This window comes from Hevea brasiliensis, chromosome 6 (genome assembly GCF_030052815.1).
Source record: "Hevea brasiliensis isolate MT/VB/25A 57/8 chromosome 6, ASM3005281v1, whole genome shotgun sequence".
NCBI lineage: Eukaryota > Viridiplantae > Streptophyta > Magnoliopsida > Malpighiales > Euphorbiaceae > Hevea > Hevea brasiliensis.
In genome coordinates this window covers 37,018,237-37,027,674 of record NC_079498.1, presented here as the reverse complement: position 1 = coordinate 37,027,674, position 9,438 = coordinate 37,018,237, and the positions used below count along the sequence as shown (strand labels likewise).

At 35.4% G+C, this 9,438-nt stretch overlaps 1 pseudogene; it reads left to right on the top strand.

Moving 5' to 3' along the window:
* Positions 1-215: 215 nt before the first annotated feature.
* Positions 216-3,356, top strand: LOC131180631 (putative disease resistance RPP13-like protein 1; annotated as a pseudogene).
* Positions 3,357-9,438: the final 6,082 nt, after the last annotated feature.

The following is a 9,438-nucleotide window of genomic DNA, read 5'->3' as shown; positions in this document are numbered from 1 at the left end:
GACCGTGAGTGCTATTGGTCCCTCGATGTTTGAATCTAAATACCTTCTAGAATTCTATCTTTATCCACACAGTAAGGGCGTTTGACCATTTTCGTAGAAACTAGCAAATTTTAGTGAGGTTGCTATTTTGGTTGTTAAAAGAGTATTAAAGAAGAGTTATGAAGAGTCTACAACGAATACTTCTTTCAATAATTCAGTGCAGACCTTTTCTATGTAAACAGTTAAACATAATCTTTCCTTTGCTTTTCCTTCACGGTTCTATCTTTATCCATTCTCTCACTCTTTATTTTCTTGCCTTCCCTGTTTGGTTTTGCTTCTCTTCATCTGTTTCTTTTTTATAGTTTGACAACTTGTTAAGGGTGAAAAGTTAAACAATGGATGCAGCAGCAGTAGGAGGAGCATTTCTCTCTGCTTTCCTTCAGGTCCTATTTGGTAGGATGGCTTCTCGTGAAGTTGTTGACTTCTTCAAGAACCGAAGACTTAATGATGGACTGCTCAAGAAGATGAAAATGACTTTGATTTCTGTCAATGGATTGCTCGATGATGCTGAGGAGAAGGAGATTACGAAGCCAGCTGTAAAACAGTGGCTTGACGAGCTTAAAATATGTCTATGAAGCTGATGACTTCCTTGATGAGATTGCCTCTGAAGCCCTTCGACAGAGATAGAGGCTGAATCCCAAACCAGCATAGGTCAGGTGCGGAACTTTTTCCCTTCTCTTAGTCCATTTAAAAATGAGATAGAAGCAAAGTTAGAGGAGTTACTTGAAAGACTTGAGTATTTATTAAAACAAAAGGATGTCCTTGGTTTGAGGATGAGGGAGGGTATTGCAGAAAACCCATCATCTCAGAAAATACCAACAACTTCTCTTGTAGATGAATCTAGTGTTTTTGGCAGAAATGATGATAAGGGGGCCATAATAGAGTTGGTATTAGATGGTGGAAACAGTAATGAGCTAGATGTGATTCCCATATTGGGCGTTTGTGGGTTGGGTAAAACTACCCTTGCTCAACTTGTGTATAATGACAATAGAGTCAACGAATGGTTTGATCTCAAAGGATGGATTAGTGTTTCAGAGGAATTCGATGTCTTTAAGGTAACAAAAGATATCCTTGAAGCAATCACCAGAGAGACTTGTGATGCCAAACCCCAGATCAGCTTCAACTTGAGCTTAAGGAAAGATTGATTGGGAAAAGATTTTTGGTTGTTTTAGATGATGTTTGGAATGAAAAGTATGATGCTTGGGACATCTTACAGAGACCTTTTAAGTATGGAGCAAAAGGAAGTAAAATTGTGGTTACAACAAGAAATGAAAGCGTAGCATCGATTATGCACACTGTTCCAAGCTATTATTTGAAGGAATTATCTTATGAAAATTGTTGGTTATTGTTTGTAAGATATGCATTTGATGGTGGGAATTCTTATGTGTATCCAGACTTAGAAGTTATTGGGAGAAAAATAGTGAAAAAATGCTATGGTCTACCCTTAGTTGCAAAAGTACTAGGGGGACTTATGCGCAGCAAAAAGAAAGATTCTAAACAACGGGAAGCCATATTGAACAGCGACATGTGGGCTTTGTTGAGTGAAAGCATTCTTCCAGCTTTAAGATTGAGTTACTGCCATCTTCCTTCTCATTTAAAACCATGTTTTGCTTATTGTGCTATATTTCCTAGAGGTTATGAATTCCAAAAGGATGATTTAGTTCTTCAATGGATGGCAGAAGGCCTTTTACGCCCACCAGAAACAAATATGGATACAGAAGAAATAGATGACTCCTGCTTTCAAGATCTTGCATCAAGATTTTTTTTTTCAACCATCAAAAACTAATGAATATTGCTTCACGATGCATGACCTTATTCATGATTTGGCTAAATCTGTATCAGGAGAATTTTGCAAAAGGTTAGAAGGTTCTGATTCATGCCAAATTTCTAAAACAATGCGTTATCATATGAGGTGCAGAGTATGATGTTTTAGAAAAAATTATGGGAATCTCTGAAGTCCAACATTTGTGGAGTTTTGCAGTGTTGAGAACATTTGTCAAGGATGAGATAAAACTTAGTTTGTTTTCAAAACTCAAGCGTCTAAGAGTGTTGTCACTCCCCAGTAATAATTTAGAACTTTCAGATGTGATTGGCAATTGGAAGCATTTACGTTACTTGAATCTATCTGGAACACCCATAAAAAGATTACCTGAGATTATCACTACTTTGTACAATTTGCAAATTTTAATATTGTATTGTTGTAAAGATCTCGCTGAGTTGCCAATCCACATGGCAAGGTTAATAAATCTGTGCTATCTTGATATTAGAGGTACAAAATTAAAAGAGATGCCTTCACAAATGGGTATGATCAGAAAGCTCCAAAATTTAAGTGATTTTTTATAGGAAAAAGGGGTGGTTCTACTCTTAAAGAATTGGGGAAGCTTCAACATCTACGAGGGGAGCTTTCTATTCACAATCTTCAAAATGTTGTGGATGTTCATGATGCTGAAGAAGCCAATTTGAAGTTTAAAAGGCACCTCAGGAGGTTGAAGCTGAGATGGGAAGGTGATGGCGATGACTCACAGCGTGAAAGAAATGTACTCGAGAAATTAGAGCCTCATCTGAACGTGGAACATCTTTGCATTAATGGTTATAATGGTACAAGACTTCCAGATTGGTTAGGAGACTCTTCTTTCTCGACTTTAACAATCTTGAAGCTAGAAGGGTGTAGATACTGCTCCTTTCCACCGCTTGGGCAGCTAGCGTCCCTAAAAGAGCTTTGGATCATAGCATTTGATAGAGTCCAAGTTGTGGGGCTTGAGTTCTATGGAAGTAGTAGCACATTCACTGAAAATCCATTTAGATCCCTTGAAATTTTAAGATCTGAAGATTTGGCTGAGTGGCATGAATGGATTCCTTGTGTAGGAGCTTTCCCTCGTCTCCAAAAGCTTTACGTATTCAATTGTCCAATCTTGACAAAAGCCTTGCCCAATCACTTACTTTCTTTAACAACGCTACAGATTGAGAGATGTCAGCAGCTTGTGGTTTCATTTCCAACAGCACCATCTGTGTGTTATATATTCCTCGACAAATACTCTCGTGACTTAAGACTTGAGAAATTGCCTTCTGGACTGTACAGCCTTACAATCAGAGGAACTGTCTCCCTGGAGTGGCTGGAGCAAATGGGTGTTTTCTCGACTGGTTTAGAACAAATTATAATCTTCAACTTTTACTCACAAAGAGGCTTTCCATTAGAATTATTCCCTATTTTAAAGCATCTTCAGATCAATGCATGTCCAAGTTTGCTATCAGAGGGTCTGGACCAAATTGGGTGGTTTTCCTCTGCTTTAGTTTATCAGTCAGGCGCTTGCCATTAGTCTGTAGACAATGATCAACCTCTTCAGTTGGTGCAGATTCACGTGGTCCTTCATGGCCGTTTCATGATAGAACAAGTTTCAACTCCTTCAGGTACATGCACAAGAGCATTTTCAATTACTCGAACAAGTTTAGTGCTGAAAGAAGTCATTTTGTTTAAGCGTGACTGATAAATTTTTCTTTTGTATTTTCTTGCACTAGTTTTACCTTCATCAAATGTCAAGAGCTACTCTTTCCAGGAAACTACTGTTTTACTATTGTACTCTAATGTCTTTGAGGATCTGGTCTGTTCCATATTCTTCTAGTCTAGAATTCTTCAAAACTTTGAAGGAAACAAATCATGCTGCTGCAATGGCTTCTATAGTGTCACTGTTTAACAAATGGCTTTGAAATGGTTAGTTCTTCTAAACTGATCCTGTAATTTAGTGCTGGTGTTAACAATTTCTGATTGCCACTTTCATTCTTTCCCACCTCTTGCAAGAGCTATTTATTTCCATACCATTATTCATTATTATAAAAGCTGGTGCACTTCACATACTTTTGTTTTTCTTCTCTGTGCAATCAAATATTGAAGACAGATTACAGATTTCATGTCTTAATGATGGCTACCCAATAAAATATAATCCTCTTTATTTGATATTATCTGTAAAATATTATATTACCTCATTGACATTAAGAACTCAATTTTATCTTTAACTAGGTATTTGCCCGTGAATTGCACGGTTTTTTGAAATTTTCAAATTACTATATAAAATTGTTGAGTGTTATTCTACACTACAAACTGAAAAAAAAAAAAAGAAAAAAAAAACATAATGGTTGCGGAGCATGTTACCAGTAAAAGTTAAAATGATTGTGCCATTATTCTTATACTGGCATTTTTCTAAACTACATCATATACTGCTTTATCACTCATACAGGAAATTCTAGAATTTCTTGTATGTGTAAGGAGGGGGGGCGTCAGGCGAAATATCATCCATTAGAATTATATAAAAAATGCCCAGGAAAGATGGTGGAGTCACAATGGTCACATTTAAGTACCACCTCCTTAGACAGCATTTCCTAGACATGCACTTCATACAATCCGAATAGAATCAAACCACTGGTAAGTACCGTCTTCTCATAACACTACCACGGTACTAAGGATTTATGCCACAAAAACATAGATAGACAGGAGTCGCCACCTGGGTAATAACCGGAACATATTCAGCGTTTCTTCCGAGGGTCATGGATGGCAGCTTACTCCTTGCAGAGTTTCCACAACCGTCATCACCATAGCCCAATGTCTAGGTTCAGAATAGTGGGTACGTAAAGGGAAGGTGTTAGGCACCCCTTACGCCTGATCTAACCTTGTTAATTCGAGTGTCAGTCCTCTACTAATGTTTCCAGAAGTCTTGTTTATTATTCCTTTATTAAACTTTATCCTAAAAAATGCAATTCTAATCCTACACACGCAAGTAATTCACAAAAGGGTTATTGTTTACACACAATTTTCATGCACAAGTAATTCCTATCTATGGGGTTGCTAATTATTTAAATGATATTTACCAGATGACTAAAATTAATTTATTATTGAGAATTTAATTTACAAACAAATTCAATTTCAAATAACCCTACGTTTCTATTTAACCTAATTAATTAATTTTCACCAAGTTACCCTAAGGATAATTGAACTAAGTTAATTATGTATATGTGTAATTTATTCTAATATCACATAAGTCCCAAACAATCACAACCTAATAAAGATTTCTAACATGCAAATTTATTTTACAATTACCAAGTATTAAATTAAATTTATTTTACATGCCAATGTTAGTTTAATTTACAAACAAGATTAATTTTAATTTACAAAGTATTTATTTAAATTAATTACATGCAAAAGTCAGTTAAATTAAAAACAAAGTTAATTTTAATTTACCAAATAAAAGTTCTATTATTACTACAATTTCATGCCAATGGTTATTCGAGAAGTTTAGAGCTACTTACCTGTTGGTAAATGCAGTTGTCATTGGGGCAAGCTACCCTTAAAAAATGGTCTTCCCTTCTAGTATGGCAATGATATCCCTGGCTTACTCCCGTTTAGCTCCATATAAGCTCCACGCAAATGCCCTATTTGGTACTTACCTTAGGGCTACTTACCAATTTTGTTTATAATAAAAAATAAAGAAACTAAAGAAAATAAAAGAAATAAAGAAAATATTAATAACAATTTACATTGGATTCTAACTCTAGCCTCCTAAAGGGTTAAAATTCCTAATTAATTACAACTACTTAATGGTCTAAGTCTTCTAACATTATCCAAACACTTCATAACACTTCTTGAATTAAAAGAACACAGAAAAATAGATCAAATATCAATTAAAACCCAAGAAAATACAAGAACATGCATAAATATACAATTTTTAAATTCTGACAGATTAATAGTAGCAAGAAATCCGATTTTTTAAAAATAGTTATACATGCCTAAAAATCATAAAAAAAATTACAGAAGATAGCCTACATATCATACAAGATCATAAAATTTATAAATCAAACAAAACCCTAACCGAATGGTCTATATAAATCGTAACTTTTCTAAGTGACAGAATCGTACTACTTTTTTGTAAAATTCATAACTCATTAACCACAACAGATATGAATGCAAAACCAATTGGAAAAGATTCATAAGAGTCTGAAGTTAATTTTAGACACTAGATTTACACAAAAATATTAAGGAACAAGGGAGATATGGGCTCCACAAGTCGGATATCCTACAAATCAGATTTTACAGGAACCCTAACTTCAAACAGCCATAACTTACAAAATATTAAAGCTTTTTTTGTGATTCTTGAGCCTAAAATTAATGGAATTTTGTGTAGAATATGAATATAATTTTTACAAATTTTTTACAGATTCAGAAAATAAAGAAAAATAATAAAAATACGAGAGACAGAAACTAAACATGTGTAAAGTTGTGTATTCTCTCAAATTAAACATGATTACATGATCTATATGAACATATAAAATAAATTGAAGACAAAGAGCATAGAATTAAAATATTACGTGGCATAGATCTTAAAAAGAAAACAATAAAAAATGACCTTCTAGAAATCTTGTCTAAAAATCTTCTTGAAGAAAGGAAAAAATAAGGAAGAACTCAAAAAGTCTTGAATATCTCTAAATTTCTTATAGCTCTGAATTTTCTCTTCCTCTTTCCTTCCATCCTCTTTTCTTTCCTTCTCTAGTAGGGTATTTATAGGGTTTTGGAAGAGAGGTGTAATAGGGTTTAGAGTCTTAGGGTGATAAAGTTTAGATGACTTAAACAACTACGATTCCAGAATTCGAATAAGACTGGGATATGGGTGAGGTGTTTCAACCAATAGGAAGACAGGAAAAAATGGAAGACACCAATAGGGAGTGAGGAAAAGATTTGGTAGTGTTTGGAGTCCTAGTATGATAAAGTTCAGATAACTTAAATGACTACGATTGCAGAATTCGAATAAGACTAGGATATGGGTGAGGTGTTTTAACCAATAGGAAGACATGAAAAAATGGAAGGCACCAATAGGGAGTGATGAAGAGGTGTGGTAGAGTTTGAAGTCCTAGTGTGATAAAGTTCAGATAACTTAAATGACTAGGATTGATGAATTTGGATGAGACTGGAATAAGAGTGAGGTGTTCCAACCAATAGAAAGAGAGGGAAAGGGGGTGACACCAATAGGGAGTGAGGAAGAGAGTGGGGCCAAGGAGGAGAGAGATATTTTGTTATTTTAATTTTCAGAAAATAATTAAATGGGTCTCATTTAAAATTTCTAACTAGGCTTTCTTAGGCCCATAGAGCCCAATTAAACTTAATTAGATCCATTTAAGAACTACCCATATTAAATTTAAATAAAATAAAATTTTATTTAAATTTAATTAAATTAATTTCTCCAAAACTTTATTATTATTTTTATTTTTTCAAGATCATGCCACGGAATTAATAATTCAGCTCCATGCCTCCAATTACATCTTACAGTGATATAATTTTTCATCATCGGGTTTCCCACGGCCTCAATGCACATACTCATCACAAAATAAGGGTCTATAGTTTGCCCCCCACTTTGGCGAAAATTGAAATCAATGCGAAAGCATTGCTCAAGTTTCGTCAAAGTGAAACTCAAATTTCTAATAACTATAAAACATTGGCTACGAGGATCAAGTATATCTTGCTCGGTCGATATACTCTATGTTATGAGACTAACTATGGTCTCATAACAGTAATAACTGTGTCATGTGAAAAATGAGTGTATCTTGCTCTGTCGATATACTCTGCGTCATGAGACTAGCTACGGTCTCATAACAGTGATAACTGTGTCATGTGAAAATTGAGTGCATCTTGCTCTGTCGATACACTCTGTGTCATGAGACTAGCTATGGTCTCATGACAATGGCAACTGTGTGATTTAAAATGTTGTGGATTCGTATTTAGGACCGCAGTCCTAAACTACCTACGTATCCCCCTCATTATCCTGAGGAAGAATCAGACCCACTCGTAGTTCGACACTTGAAACTATGATGATGCATGTTCTTCTACGCCTTACACATCTACAGGTAACATGTTGATACGTGTTCTTCTACACCTTACACAACTATGCCATATGCCTTAAACAAGGTCTAAGGACTTACCAAAAAATATCTGTCATGAAATGTTGTGGGCTCGTATTTAGGACCGCGGTCCTAAACTACCTACGTATCCCCCTCGCTATCCTGAGGAAGAATCAGACCCTCTCGTAGTTCGACAATTGAAACTGTGGTGATGCATGTTCTTCTATGCCTTACACACCTACAGGTGACATGTTGATGCATGTTCTTCTATGCTTTACACAACTATGTCATGTGCCCTAAACAACGTCCAAGGACTTACCAAAAAATATCTGTCATGAAATGTAAAAAAATTAGGATGACTGGGTCTCAAAATTCTCTCTGATTTTTGTGCTTCCTGTATGCTACTTCCTATCATGGGCATGCTGATTTTACTAGAGATTCTAAAAAAACTTAGTCCTCTGGGGGACCTCTTTTTGCAAAAACTTTCTTATAACCTCAAAATTTTTTAGAAGAACTGTTCACCAAAAAAGACTTCCTTAAGGTCACAATACAATTTCCCTCTGATTTTTCTTTTTCTTCTCTCCCCCCATGGTTTCTGCCTTGACTCATTTCTCTTCCATGAACTCCATTCTCTGTGCCCTAACTTTTGCCTGAAATGTCCTTTTGGATTTTCATCTCAGCGGGCTTGCTTTAACTTTTGCCTAAGCGGCCCTTCCGGGTTTTTCACCTAACAAGCTCCTTTTTTTTTTTTTTTTTTAGATAATTATCAGAGCATTCATATCAAGTACCTATCTTGTCATACTCAGAAGGCATAGATTAAATCAAAACAATGCAATTCAATTACTTAATCATTTGATGTATCCCTCAAGACACAAACATTCGCGATCATAATTAAATAAAATCCATTCCTAGTTAATGCACAAAAAAAATTCTTTATTTATTCAGGTACACCATTACTCCCTCTTACATTTAGTTTTGCCAAATTTCTAACCTTCCAAAGTTAGAAATAAGCTTTATAACCTGCTGAATGACCTTTTCAGGTTTTCCATCCAGATCTTCTCTCATCTCTCCTTTTGCCTAGACTGCCTTTCGCAAGTTTTCAATCTAGCATTTTTTTTTTTTTTGACCCTTACTTTTGCCTAGACCGTCTTTTGTAAGTTTACAGCCTAGCGGGCCTATCTCACACAAAATACCGTTTGAGCTTGTCTAAGTTGATTGGTTCTTGAAATTCATTCCCATCCAAGTCTGATATTCTTACAGCACCTCCTGACAAGATCTTTTTGACTATGTATGGACCATCCCAATTTGGCTTAAACTTTCCTCTTGGATCAAAAGGGATGGGCCGAGCTTGTTTCAAAACCATGTCTCCCTCTTTGATCTTTCTTGGCTTCACCTTCTTATTAAAGGCCCTTGCTATCTTCCTTTGATAAGCCTGCATATGATACAAGGCTCGCATCCTCTTCTCATCAATCAAAGCTAATTCTTCATATCTTTTCTGGGCCCACTCATTTTCCGGAATCT